Here is a 19,593-nt window from a genome sequence, read left to right on the forward strand (position 1 = left end):
GTCCAACGTCTTCCACACTGCAATCTTTTGCATTTCCCCTTCTGCCCGTTTAGAATACTACATACCTGATTTTGTCTAAATCTATCAACATTTAAGAGGAGGCTTATATCACTGCTGAAAACAGAAAACCAGTAGTACCTACCATAAGTGAAAGATAAATACAAACATAATGAAGGAAGAGCTTTTATCCCTTAGGAAACTGCAGCCCGAGACCTCTCCGCTGACTAATGAACGTGGAGCTGAGGCTGGGACTCGTGACACAGTTTGTATTTAAACCCCCATTGTACCACCACAGACCAAGCTGGTCACCAAATACTGAGAGAAACAGACCCCTGTTCACTACCACCTCCAGGTCAAAGAACCCACCAGGCGTTGAACAAGAACGAGCATGAGAACACCACCAAAGGATACTCAGAAATTCTGGGTGCAGAGTAAGAATCTGTCAAGAGCCTGATCTGGCCACCCTCACCACCTCAGAGATTCCAAATGGGAAATGCTAGGTGGCTACCAGTCAGAATCGGAGGCTTGGATGCTGGTCGCAGTTGAGCCTCCAGCTTGATAGCTGGTCTTGGAAACCTCCCCTCTCCTCTCTGGCCACAGTCTTCTCATCTGTAAACTGAGGCACTGGACTCCATGGTCTCCAGGTGCCCCCTTCCAGCTCTGAGGCTGCACCAGGTCATCTCACCCGCTCTCTCCAAAGCAGGCAGCCCCGCCACAGGTCTGGGACTCACCAATGGAGCACCAGAAGACCACCCTGATTTCAGCTTCCAAAGTACCAGGAGATAAGGACCAAAAAGCCACAGTCCTTTTAGACCCAGAAGCCTCTCTACACAACAGACTCAGAACTCTAGATTCACAAGCATCCCTCACCACGACAGCAGCTCAGTGACGTGAGCAGGGAGAGGAGGCCAGCTCACCACCACTTTTTCACTCAGTTACATCACTTTACATAGTGTCCCAGAAGAGCAGCTTGCTGCCAGCAGCACTGTGCCTTGTTGGCCTCAGTTCCAAGACCTTCCCCATGATCTAGTGCTTCATCCTCTCCATATACATCTGCTCTCTTCTTCACAGGGTGGAGCCTGCTTGTGAGGGCCACATTATGGCCTTTCTTTGTCATTCCAGCTCAAGCACCCGACACGTTTCTTTAAAAAAAAATAATTTTTTTTTTTAAATTAAGGACTATGTGTATAGATGTGGAAAGACAACCATAAGTCAGGTTCACTGATGGATTTTAATGACAGTCCCCTGATATGATGATTTGGAAGCATACAGCACCAACAACAAAGCATCCTCACCCTAAAACATAGCTCTAATCAAGTCTCTAAAGCAAAGTACCCGGTTACAGAAAATATGGGCATAGATCCATGTGTTAAACAACTCCAGGAAGATGCAATCAGCAAATCCAGAATGTGGGACTTTCTACAGGACAAATAATCAAAATTCTCCAAAAAATAAACAGCATGGGTGGGGTGTGGAGTTACAAATTGAGACTTGAGACATACCAACCACTGGCAGTATGTGGATCTCACTGGAACCAGATTCACACAATTCAACTGAAAAAGACATGTGTGAGGTGAATGACAAAAATTGATTTAGCCTGGGTATTAGTTTATATTAAAGAATTACTGTTAGATTTATTGGGTATGATAGTGGCATATTTAAAATTTTTTCATCTGCTAGATACGTATGCTTAAGTATTTATGAAGGAATGATAAGATGTTTGGTATCTGCTTTAAAATACCCCAGGGGGAAAAGTGAAAGTAGAGAGAAAAGAAACAAGAACAAGGAAGTTGATGGTTGTTGGAGCTGGATGATGAATGGAGGTTCATTGCATCAGTTTATTTTTGTGTGCTTGAAAATTTTCCATTATAAAAGATACTTTTTAAAAAGGTCAGGTTGCAGAAGAGTATGTGTATGAATTTATTTAGGTGAGAATAAAGTACACAAATGAGGATATATTTTGCAAAGAAAATGTCTACAAGGCACATACTAAACTATCAACAGTGATTTCTGGGATTAGGAGGGCTGGGGAACTTTTTTTTTTTTTTTTTTTCCAATCCCAATCGCCCAATTCAGCACACCACCATCCCCACCCCACCGCAGTTTTCCCCCCTTGGTGTCCATATGTCCATTCTCTACATCTGTGTCTCAACTTCTGCCCTGCAAACTGGCTCATCTGTACCATTTTTCTAGGTTCCACATACATGCATTAATATACGATATTTGTTTTTCTCTTTCTGACTTACTTCACTCTGTATGACAGTCTCTAGATCCATCCACGTCTCAACAAATGACTCAATTAGGTTCCTTTTTATGGCTGAGTAATATTCCATTGTATATATGTACCACAACTTCTTTATCCATTCGTCTGTTGATGGGCATTTAGGTTGCTTCCATGACCTGGCTATTGTAAATAGTGCTGCAAAGAACATTCGGGTGCATGTGTCTTTTTGAATTACGGTTTTCTCTGGGTACATGCCCAGTAGTGGGATTGCTGGGTCATATGGTAATTCTTTTTTTAGTTTTTTAAGGAACCTCCATATTGTTCTCCATAGTGGCTGTATCAATTTACATTCCCACCAACAGTGCAAGAGGTTTCCCTTTTCTCCACACCCTCTCCAGCATTTGTTGTTTGTAGATTTTCTGATGATGCCCATTCTAACAGGAGTGAGGTGATACCTCATTGTAGTTTTGATTTGCATTTCTCTAATAATTAGTGATGTTGAGCATCTTTTCATGTGCTTCGTGGCCGTCTGTATGTCTTCTTTGGAGAAATGTCTATTTAGGTCTTCTGCCCATTTTTGGATTGGGGTGTTTGTTTCTTTAATATTGAGCTGAATGAGCTGTTTATATATTTTGGAGATTAATCCTTTGTCCGTTGATTCGTTTGCAAATATTTTCTCCCATTCTGAGGGTTGTCTTTTCGTCTTGTTTATGGTTTCCTTTGCTGTGCAAAAGCTTTGAAGTTTCATTAGGTCCCACTTGTTTATTTTTGTTTTTATTTCCATTACTCTAGGAGGTGGATCAAAACAGATCTTGCTGTGATTTATGTCAAAGAGTGCTCTTCCTATGTTTTCCTCTAAGAGTTTTATAGTGTCCAGTCTTATATTTAGGTCTCGAATCCATTTTGAGTTTATTTTTGTGTATGGTGTTAGGGAGTATTCTAATTTCATTCTTTTACATGTAGCTGTCCAGTTTTCCCAGCACCACTTATTGAAGAGACTGTCTTTTCTCCATTGTATATCTTTGCCTCCTTTGTCATAGATTAGTTGACCATAGGTGCGTGGGTTAATCTCTGGGCTTTCTATCTTGTTCCATTGATCTATGTTTCTGTTTTTGTGCCAGTACCATATTGTCTTGATTACTGTAGCTTTGTAGTATTGTCTGAAGTCAGGGAGTCTGATTCCTCCAGCTCCATTTTTTTCCCTCAAGATTGCTTTGGCTATTCGGGGTCTTTTGTGTCTCCATACAAATTTTAAGATGATTTGTTCTAGCTCCGTAAAAAATGCCATTGGTAATTTGATAGGGATTGCATTGAATCTGTAGATTGCTTTGGGTAGTATACTCATTTTCACAATGTTGATTCTTCCAATCCAAGAACACGGTATATCTCTCCATCTGTTGGTATCATCTTTAATTTCTTTCATCAGTGTCTTATAGTTTTCTGCATACAGGTCTTTTGTCTCCCTAGGTAGGTTTATTCCTAGGTATTTTATTCTTTTTGTTGCAATGGTAAATGGGAGTGTTTCCATAATTCCTCTTTCAGATTTTTCATCATTAGTGTATAGGAATGCAAGAGATTTCTGTGTATTAATTTTGTATCCTGCAACTTTACCATAGTCATTAATTAGCTCTAGCAGTTTTCTGGTGGCAGTTTTAGGATTCTCTATGTATAGTATCATGTCATCCGCAAACAGTGACAGTTTTACTTCTTCTTTTCCAATTTGTATTCCTTTTATTTCTTTTTCTTCTCTGATTGCCGTGGCTAGGACTTCCAGAACTATGTTGAATAGCAGTGGTGAGAGTGGACATCCTTGTCTCGTTCCTGATCTTAGAGGAAATGCTTTCAGTTTTTCACCATTGAGAATGATGTTTGCTGTGGGTTTGTCATATATGGCCTTTATTATGTTGAGGTAGGTTCCCTCTATGCCCACTTTCTGGAGAGTTTTTATCATAAATGGGTGTTGAATTTTGTCAAAAGCTTTTTCTGCATCTATTGAGATGATCATATGTTTTTATTCTTCAATTTGTTAATATGGTGTATCACATTGATTGATTTGCGTATATTGAAGAATCCTTGCATCCCTGGGATAAATCCCACTTGATCGTGGTGTATGATCCTTTTAATGTGTTGTTGGATTCTGTTTGCTAGTATTTTGTTGAGGATTTTTGCATCTATATTCATCAGTGATATTGGTCTGTAATTTTCTTTTTTTGTAGTGTCTTTGTCTGGTTTTGGTATCAGGGTGATGGTGGCCTCATAGAATGAGTTTGGGAGTGTTCCTTCCTCTGCAATCTTTTGGAAGAGTTTGAGAAGGATGGGTGTTAGCTCTTCTCTAAATGTTTGATAGAATTCACCTGTGAAGCCATCTGGTCCTGGACTTTTGTTTGTTGGAAGATTTTTAATCACAGTTTCAATTTCATTACTTGTGATTGGTCTGTTCATATTTTCTGTTTCTTCCTGGTTCAGTCTTGGAAGGTTATACCTTTCTAAGAATTTGTCCATTTCTTCCAGGTTGTCCATTTTATTGGCATAAAGTTGCTTGTAGTAGTCTCTTAGGATGCTTTGTATTTCTGCGGTGTCTGTTGTAACTTCTCCTTTTTCATTTCTGATTTTATTGATTTGAGTCCTCTCCCTCTTTTTCTTGATGAGTCTGGCTAATGGCTTATCAATTTTGTTTATCTTCTCAAAGAACCAACTTTTAGTTTTATTGATCTTTGCTATTGTTTTCTTTGTTTCTATTTCATTTATTTCTGCTCTTATCTTTATGATTTCTTTCCTTCTGCTAACTTTGGGTTTTGTTTGTTCTTCTTTCTCTAGTTTGTTTAGGTGTAAGGTTAGATTGTTTACTTGAGATTTTTCTTGTTTCTTTAGGTAGGCTTGCATAGCTATAAACTTCCCTCTTAGAACTGCTTTTGCTGCATCCCATAGGTTTTGGGTCGTCGTGTTTTCATTGTCATTTGTCTCTAGGTATTTTTTTATTTCTTCTTTGATTTCTTCAGTGATCTCTTGGTTATTTAGTAACGTATTGTTTAGCCTCCATGTGTTTGTCTTTTTTACGTTTTTTTCCCTGTAATTCATTTCTAATCTCATAGCGTTGTGGTCAGAAAAGATGCTTGATATGATTTCAATTTTCTTAGATTTACTGAGGCTTGATTTGTGACCCAAGATGTGATCTATCCTGGAGAATGTTCCGTGCGCACTTGAGAAGAACGTGTAATCTGCTGTTTTTGGATGGAATGTCCTATATATATCAATTAAATCTATCTGGTCTATTGTGTCATTTAAAGCTTCTGTTTCCTTATTTATTTTCATTTTGGATGATCTGTCCATTGGTGTAAGTGAGGTGTTAAAGTCCCCCACTATTATTGTGTTACTGTCGATTTCCTCTTTTATAGCTGTTAGCAGTTGCCTTATGTATTGAGGTGCTCCTATGTTGGGTGCATATATATTTATAATTGTTATATCTTCTTCTTGGATTGATCCCTGGATCATTATGTAGTGTCCTTCCCTGTCTCTTGTAACATTCTTTATTTTAAAGTCTATTTTATCTGATATGAGTATAGCTACTCCAGCTTTCTTTTGATTTCCATTTGCATGGAATATCTTTTTCCATCCCCTCACTTTCAGTCTGCATATGTCCCTAGGTCTAAAGTGGGTCTCTTGTAGACCGCATATATATGGGTCTTGTTTTTGTATCCATTCAGCCAGTCTATGTCTTTTGGTTGGGGCATTTAATCCATTCACGTTTAAGGTAATTATCGATATGTATGTTCCTATGACCATTTTCTTAATTGTTTTGGGTTTGTTTTTGTAGGTCCTTTTCTTCTCTTGTGTTTCCCACTTAGAGAAGTTCCTTTAGCATTTGTTGTAGAGCTGGTTTGGTGGTGCTGAATTCTCGTAGCTTTTGCTTGTCTGTAAAGCTTTTGATTTCTCCATCAAATCTAAATGAGATCCTTGCCGGGTAGAGTAATCTTGGTTGTAGGTTCTTCCCTTTCATCACTTTAAGTATATCATGCCACTCCCTTCTGGCTTGCAGAGTTTCTGCTGAGAAATCAGCTGTTAACCTTATGGGAGTTCCCTTGTATGTTATTTGTCGTTTTTCCCTTGCTGCTTTCAATAATTTTTCTTTCTCTTTAATTTTTGCCACTTTGATTACTATGTGTCTCGGCGTGTTTCTCCTTGGGTTTATCCTGTATGGGACTCTCTGCGCTTCCTGGACTTGGGTGGCTATTTCCTTTCCCATGTTAGGGAAGTTTTCGACTATAATCGCTTCAAATATTTTCTCAGGTCCTTTCTCTCTCTCTTCTCCTTCTGGGACCCCTATAATGCGAATGTTGTTGCGTTTAATGTTGTCCCAGAGGTCTCTTAGGCTGTCTTCATTTCTTTTCATTCTTTTTTCTTTAGTCTGTTCCGCAGCAGTGAATTCCACCATTCTGTCTTCCAGGTCACTTATCCGTTCTTCTGCCTCAGTTATTCTGCTATTGATTCCTTCTAGTGTAGTTTTCATTTCAGTTATTGTATTGGTCATCTCTGTTTGTTTGTTCTTTAATTCTTCTAGGTCTTTGTTAATCATTTCTTGCATCTTCTCAATCTTTGCCTCCATTCTTATTCCGAGGTCCTGGATCATCTTCACTATCATTATTCTGAATTCTTTTTCTGGAAGGTTGCCTATCTCCACTTCATTTAGTTGTTTTTCTGGGGTTTTTTCTTGTTCCTTCATCTGATACATAGCCCTCTGCCTTTTCATCTTCTCTATCTTTCTGTAACTGTGGTTTTTGGTCCACAGGCTGCAGGATTGTAGTTTTTCTTGCTTCTGCTGTCTTCCCTCTGGTGGTTGAGGCTATCTAAGAGGCTCGATGGGAGGCTCTGGTGGTGGGTAGAGGGGGCTGGGGAACTTTGAATTTTATATTCTTATCCTGTTTCAGTGTTTTATGACAAGCAGATATTACTTTTACAATAACATTTTTGAAAAAGTAAACTGTAAAATGTATGTACAATATTACATTTGTTACAACAATAATGAATATAAATATTAGAAAATGTCTTTAAAAATGTGGAAGAACATACCAAACTATTAATAGTGATTATCTCTGTACTGGTGGGGGCTCAGAGGTCCTCCGTGTTTATAAAACTGACATTTTTACCTGTATTAATTCTAAAATCAGACAAAAGAATAACAGTGCATTTAAAAACTTTTTTTCCCTGATGTTCTAGTTCTCCCCAATCCTGAAAGGTTCTGTACTGAAGTCCTGGCTCCACCACTGACTAGCCATGTAGCTCTGGGAAATCCCTTAATGGCCTGAGTATCTTTTCTCACCTGAAAAATGAGAATGTCATACCTCCTACAGGGCTGCTAAGGTGGCCATATGCGATAACACAGTGACCTGGAGGACCCACCAAGGTAAGAGGGGGCCACTGCTGCAGGGGAGATGCACATACATGCACTTACCCTGGTTCGCTGCCCTCTCCACTCACTGGCCCAACAAGGCTCTTCACAGTGCATTTTCCTACACACAGGCCTAAGGGGACAATCAGGATCATGGTAAGTGTCAGGGTAGGAATGGCCAGGGGACAGTAATAGGTCAACTCAGAGTTTGCAGGGAATAGCAGTCATGCATCAGGCCAGGCACTGGGACAGGCCTGCATGTCCCAACTCTAGGCAGACCATATCACGCTCATTCTAATTCTTAGCAGACTGACCACGTGGTCCCTACCCGAGCTCTAGAGCTTCATCCTGGTAGGCACGCAAATATTTTCTGAGTGAGTGGGCGCAGGCACGTGTGACTGGTTTTGGTCAACTCCCAGGCCGGCTGCTCACATAACCTCTCTTTTACATATCCTGGGCCCTGTCACTGGAGCCTCCTCTCCTCACCTCCTACCTTCCCTCACACACAGGAACCTCACCACGCCAGGGCAGCAAGGCAGAAATGAGCAGCCTTCCCTGGGGACTGTCCACTGAGCACCTGCAGGACAACAAAATGTGGACACAGCCTCATGGGCCCAGCAGGACTGGGACACTGCCCTAGAGAACAGAGGACCCTAGTCGGCTCAGAAACTGGACAGAGTAGAAAGGAAGCTGGCCCTGAGCCTATCTGAGCTGCCATGCTGTTAAAAGCTCTCCTGCTCCCTGTAAGGCCTATGGATTTGGACCTGACCACACAGTAGCCTTCTTGTGGCTGGTTCTGTGCCCCTGTCCCTACCCTGACCATTCTTCACTCCTGAGCTGAATTCACTTTCTAGTTTTCAAAGCACATTCACACCTACTACCACTTCTGACCCTCACTCCATTTTACAGAGGACATCAGGCCAGGGATGTTAGAGGACTTACCCAAGGCCAGGCCATCATACATGTAATTCTGTGCCCAATTCAGACTTTCCAACACATCAGCACTCTTTTCACTCTTACCTGTTACCCTTTAACATGCAACTTTACAAAATTAAATACCTGGTCTTTGTTTTCCCTCAAATTCACAGTGCAATGCTCTTAACTTCTGTGTTTTTTGAAGTGAGTGCAAAGCAAACTCACCACTCATCCATTTATGCGTGAAACCAAAGGATCTCTAGTACCAACTACAATCGAGGCCTGGTGCTACCAACTGGGGTGAAAGGGGTAAAAAAGAGCAAGACCACATTGAACCCCTGGAGTCTAGAATAGGAACTAATTGTAAGAATTCTTAACAAGGCGCTCCATCAAATTTGCCTCTTTTTCCTAAACAAGGCACCCTCCCAGAGATCTGGTTCCTAGACCCCCTCGGTGATTTAAATAGGACCTGGAACTGGCTACAGCCCAAGAATCTATATTTTTAAATAAGTGTCCCACCTTCCACTCCAGAAGATTCTCTGATGAAGAGTTTTGGAAAATCAGCTCTTAAGGGGAGACTCTACCAAAAGCACAAAGCAATACAGCACAGCACAGCAAAGCACAGAGTTTGGGAGGGACAGTAACCATAGAGCTTGTCCTTCAGAATACCCAGCCCCCAACTATAGCCCACAGGGACTATGAAGAGGTCAGATAAACTTGGGGGGTGGGGGACAAGTCTGCTGAGATCTCAAGACCACCCAGCACCTGGCCCATCTGGGACAAAGCTGATCATTTAAGAAACAAGCTCACAGCTTGTTTTGAAAAACATCCCTGAAGTTGAGATGTCCACGGCAGCACATGTGGTGCTGGAACGAAGGCAGATTTGTGATAGTTAATGATCTCTTAGGAACGCAGAGCCTGGCAGCTGACGTTGCTTGACCCAGCATCCTCACTCCTATTACCTTCCCAGAGCTAGCCTGGCCCACCTCACAGGAACTGAGCAAGGGAGAGAAACTGAGAGCTGCATATCCCTCAAGGAATCACCAGGGAATGTGACCTCACGAGGAAATCTCTTTGTAGTATTCTTGTGTTCAGTTCTCAGGTTCTAGAGAACCGCAGGTATTCATAATCTGCCTTCTCTGCCCCTTCAGCTCTAAGAATTCCTGGACCAGGGTGTATAGAGGCATCTGGAAATGGTGATTCTAATTATGAAGATTACAAATTTGGATGATAAATAACTGGCATGATGTGAGAGGTGACCCAGCAGAAGTCCTGTTCCTGTGGGCACATGCGTGTTCGTACAGAAGCTTTCTGCCGGAACGGTGGCGAGCCCCAGCCTGTCTTCACTGCTCATTAGGCTGCTGCAGGATCACACGTAGGCAGAGATGGGACTCGCATTCTGAGAATGCCTACATCACACTCACAGAAGGTTAGAGTGGGAGGAAATCTGAGTAAGCTGATTGGAACTTGGAACACACAGAACCCAGGCTCTAAAATTTTGGAGTCTAAATGGAGTTTCGGTCCCTAGGCTATAGCTCAGAGGCCTGGCCCTCAAGTATAGGACCAAGGACCTGAACAGCCTTTCAGGTCCAGAAGAACAGAAGAGGCTGAGCAAATGGCCTCTTTTCCTTAGGGCTGCACTGGTCTTTTTCTCTGGTATCCTCTAACCTCTCTATCTGTACAACTAACCCCACACCTACCTTCAAAGATTTATTAATGATCCTATTTACCAGGCATTCAAGGGTTTCAGTCTAAAAGGGGATAGAGGTAAGTAAACCAACAAGGCAGCCCAGTGTGCTGCGTGCTGACAGTGGTGTGTACAGAGTGCCTGAGGGCAGGGCTTGCTGGGGAGGACAGAGACGCAGTACACAGGACAAGTAGATAACTCAATTTGCCAAGTTCAGTGTGGCTGGAGCCCAGAGAACATGTGGGGGTGGTAGGGCAGCAAGGGCTGCAATTGAGGCAGGAAGAAAGGCCTGGAAATCCTCATGCCTTCAGCCCCTGCCTGTCGAGCTCACATTGCCTGCTGAGCCACCAAATCCAGACCCGCCTAACCTTCCAAATGGTTCCATGATTCCAATGTCTCTTTCTCTCCCCATCCAGTTCCCATCCCCTGCTAAATAAACTGGTAAATTCACATGACAGATTACAAGGCCACTAAAAATTACGCTTCCATAAGGATTTAGCCTATATGGGAATTTTAATTATATAAAATAACGTTAAATGAAAATAGCAGGATAGAAAATTGTATACCAAATTGAACATACTGTATGATATTAACAGGTTAAAAGATACAGAAAAAAATTGGAAGGGGCCCAAATATTAACTGTAGTAGTCTTTGGATAACGGAATCATGGGCAAATTTTTAAAGCTTTTTTCACACTTAACTGTACTTTCCACTTTTTCCATAGTAAGTACTATGTTATTAAGACTCAGAAAAAATATGGGAAGATGTTAAAGGTCCCAGATCATCAGATCTCAATAGGGGACAAAATGGAAAGCAATCTGATTAAAGAAATCTACACTAAGGTGTGATGAGCCTCAGTATAATAATTCTCTCAGAAATTTTCACATTTTTAAATTTTATTGAGTTATATATATATTTTTTTTTAAAGGAAGGAAATTTTTTTTTAAATATTTTATTTATTTATTTATTTATTTATTTATTTATTTTTGGCTGTGTTGGGTCTTTGTTTCTGTGCGAGGGCTTTCTCTAGTTGTGGCAAGCGGGGACCACTCTTCATATCGTGGTGCGCGGGCCTCTCATTATCGCGGCCTCTCTTGTTGCGGAGCACAGGCTCCAGACGCACAGGCTCAGTAGTTGTGGCTCACGGGCCTAGTTGCTCCGCGGCATGTGGGATCTTCCCAGACCAGGGCTTGAACCCGTATCCCCTACATTAGCAGGCAGACTCTCAACCACTGCGCCACCAGGGAAGCCCTTGAGTTATACTTTTAATAAGTAACACATTCACATGGCTCAATTCAAAAGGTACAAAAGGATATAGACTGAAAAGTCTCTCTCTCCCATCCCTGGAACCTAGTCATCCTGTTCCCTGCCTTGGAGACCAATGGTACCAGACTATATCTTTAGGACACATTCCAGAAGTAGAACTACTGGGTCAAAGGGTATCTGTATTTGTAATTCTGTATCAAATACCCTCCAAAAAGGATGTGCCAATTTTTAGTCCCATGAAAAATACGTAAGAGTGCTTGTTACCCCCATCTTTGCCAATGATATGTATGTTTTCAAAAGAGAACGCATAAGTAGCATGAGAAACATAGGGTAATTTTGGCAGTTTGGGAAGGTATTTTAAATTCACTAATTCACTCGCTAATTAGTTATTAAAATCCATTATGTTCCATGCACTATGCTAGGCCCTAGAGATAACAATTTCCAAACATAACACATATCTGAGTGGGAATTCTAGGGTCAGCTGTTCCTACTTCTTCGCATTGTCTTCCATTATTTCTTTTTTCTTTCGTGTGTGTGTGTGTGTGTGTGTGTGTGTGTGTGTGTATGTACGCGTGGCACGCGGGATCTTACTTCCTCAACCAGGGGTCGAACCCAAGCCCCTTGCAGTGGAAGTGCGGAATCTCAACAACTGGACCACCAGAGAAGTTTCATTTTCCGTTATTTCTAAATCAAAAGTGTTTTTGTTTGTTTTAAGCTTCAATGATTTTTCTTAAAGTTTACCAGGTTTCATAAGTTAAGGGTGAAGTAGGATTCGGATTACCCCAGCACAAACTTTCGAGGGTCATTCAAGAGGCTGCCTTCTGTCATTCCTTGTATCACTGTCTTAAAATGTTCCTTAACCTATTATGGACTTTTGTCCTTAAAAATTATCATGGCACAGGGACTTCCTTGGTGGCACAGTGGATAAGACTCCGCGCTTCCAATGCAGGGGCCCTGCGTTCGATCCCTGGTCAGGGAACTAGATTCCACATGCATGCCGCAACTAAGAGTTTGCATGACACAACTAAGGAGCCCGTGTGCCGCAAATAAGGAGCTGGGGAGCCACAACTTAGGAATCTTGGAGCCGCAACTAAGAAGCCCTCCTGCCTCAACTAAGATCTGGCGCAAACAAACAAATAAATATTAAAAAAAAATTATCATGGCACAGGGACTTCCCTGGTGGCGCAGTGGTTTAGAATCCGCCTGCCAATGCAGGGGACACAGGTTTGATCCCTGGCCCGGGAAGATCCCACATGTCGCGGAGCAACTAAGCCTGTGTGCCACAACTACTGAACCTGCGCTCTAGAGCCCGTAAGCCACAACTACTTAGCCCTCGTGCCACAACTACTGAAGCCTGCATGCCTAGAGCCCATGCTCCGCAACAACAGAAGCCACTGCAATGAGAAGCACGCGCACCACAATGAAGAGTAGCCCCTGCTCGCTGCAACTAGAGAGAGCCCGCGCGCAGCAATGAAGATCCAATGCAGCCAAAAATAAATAAATTAACTAAATTAAAAAAAAAATTATCATGGCACAGAGGAATATGATGGCTCTGGGTTCAAATCTCAGCTCCACTACTTACTCTGTGACTTCAGTCATTATTTTCTCTCCAAGCCTTTTTTTACTCATCCGTTAAAATGGGGCAATTACCTTCCTCACAAGATAGTTGTAGGGATTAACGAGGTAAAACAGTAAGGGACTAGCACAGTGCCTGGCACATAGTTAAGTGTTCAAGAAATGTTAATCGCTCCTCCACTGTGAGGTCTCACAGAGTACAATGAAGGTGTGACTGCTTCTTCATACTCCCCACGGAGCTATGCAATCAGCAGGTATTTGGTTAACTTGCTGAATGAATGAGTCACAACTTCCCTTTCTGAATGAGCATCGCTCCTTGAAGGCATTGTAGGTGAGACATCAGAACTGTGTATGAGGAAATCCAGAACAGGACACAGTTTGATCTGGGCAAAATCAGATTTTCCCCAAAAGTGTCAAAATCAGGAGGCACTTGTTATATCTATTATCACTATAAAAAACATCAGCTAACACTCTGCTCAGCCCTTTACATGAATCATCTCATTTAATTGTTACAACCTACCTTTGAGGTAAACACTGCTTATCATCTTCAGCATCCCCTGGGATGTTAGATTAAGGCGCAGAGTAGTTAGGTCACTTGTCCATGTCACAGAGCCAGTCAAAGGCAAAGTTTTCAACTCCTAAGCCAATATGCTTAAGTACCTCAGTGATCTGTTTGTGTGTCTATCTCCTCAAGCCCAGACCCAGCTTCCAGGTGCCTTGCTCAGCACAGGGCTAGACACCTCAAGAACACCTCATAAATGTGCATGGGCTGATGGCTCTGATGCCCAGGACTGCTTAGAAGTGTACAACTCAAGATAAGTCAATGTAGCCAACTAAAGTTGTAGAAAATCAGTGTCCTAAAAGAACAAGACATTCTTCAGTGATGTTTTTCAGAACTGGAAATGTTACATAACTGTTTCAGAGTAATTTTTTCTTAAGTATTGTCCAAAACTCTTAAACAAATGAAAAAAAAAAAGATCAGGGATATGCAACCAGAAAAAGTTCAGGTTTCCCCAAATTAGTACTGACCTGTATTAGAGATTATGCTACTCACATAGAGGATTAATTATTCACTGAACTGTCTTGCTCACTCTAGTTAGACACCTCCTAGAGTCACATGCACAGTGCCTGACACAGAGTACATGTTCAATAAATGTATGTCAATAAATGATGGGAATTTGCCAATTTCAATTCAAACCAATATAACTGGATAAAATATTGTATTAAAGGAAGCTCTTCAGACTGGACAGATCCTAGTTAAGGGCTGTAAATTTCGAGTATAATACAGTGAGAGGACAAACCTGGAGCCAGAGGACCTAGTCTGATGCTCAGCTCTGCCACTCAGCTAAGCCAGGGTCCTCACCTGCAAATGGGGTAATTGTGTCTGTCCTTCGTCATCAGAGAAGTTTTCAAAGTGAGAGTTTTGCTTTTGTTTTCACGCAGTCAGTAAATTCTTATTAAATTCAGATTCTATAAAATCTTATTAATTCAAATTTTATTTGCAGCTGAGCTGAAGACCTCTGAAATACTCTAAAGGTAGAGTATCAAGAAAATGAATAAGGTCGACAAGGTTTAACCAACTAAGGAGAAAACTTTCTAAGAGTTTTAATAACATCAGCATATACTTGACAAAAACAATGATCTCACTTCTCCTTTCAATAGGAGGTCCCAAGGAGGACCATCAGGAGAGCATTTATAAGATAGACCAGCGGAGTTCCCTGGTGGTCTAGAGGTTAGGATTTGGCACTTTCACTGCTGTGACCCGGGTTCAATCCCTGATTGGGGAACTGAGATCCTGCAAGCCTCGCGGCCAAAAAAAAAAAGACACTATGAACAGAGTAAGAAGGCAACTCACAGAATGGGAGAAAATATCTGCCAATCATAATATCAGAGGGATCAATATCCTGAATACATAGAGAACTCTTAAAACTCAACAACAAAAAAATGAACAATCCAATTCAAAAATGGGCAAAGGACTTGAATAGACATTTCCCCAAAGAACATATACGAATGGCCAATAACAACATGAAAAGATGCTCAACATCACTAATTATTAGGGAAATGCAAATCAAAACTATGAGATACTATCTCATATCCATTAGGATGGCTACTATTTAAAAAAAAAAACAGAAAACAAGTGTTGGTGAGGAGGTGGAAAAATCAGAACCCTTGTGCACTTTTGGTGGGAATGTAAAATGATTCAGCTGCTGCAGAAAATTCTAGGGCAGTTCCTGTATCTTCCAAAATGTCTAATATGAGCACATATTACTTTCACAATTAGAATTACTGGGGTGTGTGTGTCTGAATGTGTGTGTTTTCAAGATAGTCTAGTTAGAGTCAAATGCTCTGGGGTCAAGAGAAGCGTGGGTGCACTGGTAGCTCTGCCACCTCAGGCAGCTGCCCAAAGCTATCACCAGTCCCGAGCGTTTCCAACTACCACTGACTCCTCGACTCCCTGCCTGTGACCAGACAAACACAAGAGCAGCTCCCAAATTACAGGATCTCCTAGTGGTCTTATCACATCTGGGATGATGCTGTAGTACCCCTTTCACTTGACATGGCCCCCCCAGCTCTGCATGGTCAGCAGTGGTTGGGGTTGAACCAAGCTCTGAGTGGTCAGCAGTTTCAGACGTACAACTCACTCTGCACTTCAACATGTCCAAATCCAACTGCCTTCAGGTCACGGAGTTACTGGCACTGCCTCAGATTTTGCAGTTCAGCTCTCACTGAATTACTTCAAGGGGCTTCAGGGGATCTGCAAACTCTGAATATTTACATGTAAAATTATACATGATGACAAGTAACTCAATTACAAAAGGGCAAAGGATCTGAATAGACATTTCTCCAAAGAAGAAATGACCAACGTGCACGTGAAAAGCTGTTCAACACCATCTAGCCTTAGGGAAATGCAAATAAAACTACAATGAGATGCCACTTCACACCCACTAGGGTGGAAAAAAATAATAATAATAAAGGACAATAACAAATGTTGAAGAGGGTGTGGAGAAAATGGAATCCTCATATATTGCTAATGAAAATGTAAAATGGTGGACTTCCCTGGTGGCGCAGTGGTTAAGAATCCGCCTGCCAATGCAGGGGACATGGGTTCAATCCCTGGTCCAGGAAGATCCCACATGCCGTGGAGCAACTAAGCCTGTGTGCCACAACTACTGAAGTCCACGTGCCTAGAACCAGTGCTCTGCAACAAAGACCCAACACAGCCAAAAATAAATAAATAAATAAATTTATTAAAAAAAAAGAAGAAAATGTAAAATAGTGAGCTGCTGTGGAAAACAGTTCGGCAGGCAAAAAGTTAAAAATAGAGTTGCCATATGACCCAGCAAGTTCACTCCTACGTAAACACATTTAAGAGAACTGAAAATATGTTCAAACAAAAATTTGTACATGAATGTTCAGAGCAGCATGTCATAACAACTAAAAGACAGAAACAACTTAAATGTCAATCAACTGACAAATGGATAAACAAAACACAGTATATCCCTACAGTGGAATATTACTCAGCCATAAGAAGGACTGAAGTACTGACATATGCTATGACATGGATGAACCCCAAAAACATTACGCTTAATGAAAGAAGCCAGACATAAAAGGCCACATACATGTGATTCCAGATTAGTGGTTGCCAGGGGATGGGAAGAGGGGAGACTAGGGAGAAACTGCTAACATGTACCGGGCTTCTTCAGAAGATGAAAATGTTCTGGAACTAAGACAGTGGTGATGGTTGCATAACTTTGTCAACATTCACACTTTAAAATGGTGAATTTTATATGTGAATTCTACCTCAAAAAAATAAATTTGAGAGACAGTCTACAAAATAATTGGCCAGTTCTCTTCAAAAGTTTAGTCATGAAAGACAAAAAAGGCTGAGGAACTGTCTCAGATTTAAGAGACTAAGGAGACTTGATACTAAATGCAATGTGGGAAAATGGACTGGATCCTGGAGCAGAAAAAGGACATTAGTGGGACAAATGGCAAAACTTAAATAAAGCCTATAGCTTAGTTAGTAGTACTGTATTTATGTTAAATTTATTAGACAATGTTATGGTTATGTAAATGTTAACATTAGGGAAAGTTGGGTAAAGAGTATACAGGAAGTTTGTGTATTATTTCTGGAAGTCTAAAATTATTTCAAAGTAAAAAAGAAAGTACATGGTGCAGGTCAGGGGGTTGGCAATTTCTTTTCTGAAAAGCACTGTACATTAAATACTTTAGACTTTGCGGACCATATGGTCTTTGGGGCAACTCTGCTGCCAAAAACAGTATATAAATTAAAGGGTGTGGCTGTGTTCCAATAAAACCTTATTTATAGAAACTTGGTTCGATTTTCCTAAAATGCTGATTTAGGTACTTTCTTAAGAGGAAAATTTCAGATTGATAAGTTTTAAAGACACCACTAAATTACAATCATTTTACTCAACACCTGGATAATATCTGAATAAGCATTTCACAACTTTCTTTACATCCTAGGAAACACAAACAAAAAAGGGAGGAAGATAAACACAGGCAGGAAGTCTTGGCTCAAACCCAACCTTTTTTTGGCAGGGGCATTCCAGCAGGATTGGGTCAATATGGAACCTCTGCTCTATAGGGCAACGTAAGCATTCTAACAGGTTTCTAAAAAGTGATCTGCTTGGAGTTTTGTAAATCACAAAATAAGGAGCTCTGATGTTTAATTAGAAAACTAAATTTATGCTAGAAGCATTATCTGCAGATTACATGTGAGGATGAACTGGCAAGTCAAGTCCATCACAGGACTGGTTTTAAATGTTGATGAAGTTAGCCAACAGATTGCAAAAACTCTCTCAGTAGACACAACATCTATAACAACACACTGCTGGAGAGAGGATTAAAGAGGGATTTATGTCCTGGAGCTGGGGGAGGCTGGCTTGAACAGCCTCCTTCCAACCCATATTCCAAAGAGTTCACTGGCTTCTCCTCATCAAAGTCTTCAGATTCACTTCCAAGTTATTCTAAGAAAATAAGCTACAAACTGATGGGGTGGGGACCCTGCTTAGTTATTCATTCAACAAACACTTAAGGAGCCCTTATCAGATGGGCCATTCCAAAGTCCTTGAAAAGAAGGATGGTACACAGGACAAGGAAGAGATTACATAAGTTCAAACCCACTGGCCTCACTTCTGGAGATGTAGGCTGGGGGGATGGAGATGTCAAGAAAAGAGGGCAGAAAAAAGGAAGGCAGCACCAGAAAGACTCAAAGTAACTACTCACATTTAGACATTTTCAAGTTGAAAAGGACCTCCATCTAATAACTCCTTTGACAGGGAGTTCACTACCTCTGGAGGCAATCCATTCCATTGCTGGTCACCTGTGGCCAGCATTAAGTTCTTCTATTAAATCAAAATTTTGTCTTCCTGTAGAATCCACCTATTGATCCTAGTTTCTGCCTCTTTAAACCGCAAAGATGAAGTGGAAGCCCTCTTCACCATAACAATCTTTTCTGTTTTTGATGAGATTTTTTTGTTTTGTTTTCCCTTCCATTGCTCTCTTTTCTGGGCTAAACATTCTCGCCAGCGCCACCCCCCCCCCCCCGCCCTCCAAAGATCCTGAACAAGTTCCAGCTGCCTCAAAGCAAAGAATGCATATCTAGAACTCACAGCAACAAAGCACTTAAGATCAGTGGGCTTCAAACATCGGTATGCAGAGGACCCCCGAGGAGTATGTTCAAAATGTAGTTTCCCTGGTTGCGACCCAGATTCTAAATCAGAGTCTTATTTGAGTCCTGCACTGTGAAGTATGCACCGTAGGGCGTTTCAAAGCAGAGGCTGTGAGAACCATATTTAGAGATACACTGCCCTGTTTTACAAATGAGGAAACTGAGGCCCGACACAGCGAAAGGATTTGGCCCATAAAGCACAACTGGCTGTCGGCGACGAAGTCTCAAAGTCAGGTCTCTTACTCCCAAGCCCAACTCTATTCAGCGCGCTTCCGGGCCTCGGCCTCTCCAATCGGGGCAAACTCATTAAAAGCACCTCCACATGAGAGAGGGGCCTCGACTGGAAGTCAGAGTTAGAGTGAGTCCCTACCTGGAAAGGACAGCTTGTGGGGGCCTTTTCCCTACTTGGGGCCTCAGTTTCCCCAAACTGTAATCACTGGACGAAAGACCACAATACAAGCCTGACCTCCCTTCTGGGGCGAATGGCCCGGGCCAGAGCCGGACTTGCTGTGTCTGTGCTCCTGGGCTCAGGTGTCGCAGCCCGTGGGCCTGCTGAAGGCGGAACCCGGTCCCCGCCCGAGTCCCTCAACCTGGACGGCCCCCACCTGCCGCCCCAACCCCTCATGTACCTGCCCCTGCTCAGCTAACGCCGCCGAGGCCGCCCCAGCCTGTCCGTCCGTCGGCCGCCCAGCCAGTCCCTTAGCTGGGTCCGTCCGGCCGGACTTCAGATTCCTCCTACGCGGACCCTGGTCAGCTGACTCAGAGCCGCCGCTCTCCGGGGACTTCCGGCCACAACCGGAAAAGGTTGGTCCGCGCCGCTGTGCTTCGGCCCCAGATACTGGGCT

At 42.1% G+C, this 19,593-nt stretch overlaps 1 protein-coding gene across 3 annotated transcripts in view; it reads right to left on the minus strand.

Moving 5' to 3' along the window:
- The window catches only part of RNF185 (ring finger protein 185), a 33,741-nt gene extending 14,275 nt beyond the window's left edge, over positions 1-19,466 (minus strand). For 2 of the 3 annotated variants that reach the window (XM_068563865.1, XM_068563863.1), the window contains exon 1: positions 19,378-19,466. The gene's annotated coding sequence lies outside the window, so the exon portion shown is untranslated. Of the gene's footprint in view, positions 1-7,673; positions 7,744-19,377 lie in introns of all 3 variants that reach the window. The other variant, XM_068563864.1, reaches the window with a different exon arrangement.
- Positions 19,467-19,593: the final 127 nt, after the last annotated feature.

Source organism: Eschrichtius robustus, chromosome 14 (assembly GCF_028021215.1).
Source record: "Eschrichtius robustus isolate mEscRob2 chromosome 14, mEscRob2.pri, whole genome shotgun sequence".
Lineage (NCBI taxonomy): Eukaryota > Metazoa > Chordata > Mammalia > Artiodactyla > Eschrichtiidae > Eschrichtius > Eschrichtius robustus.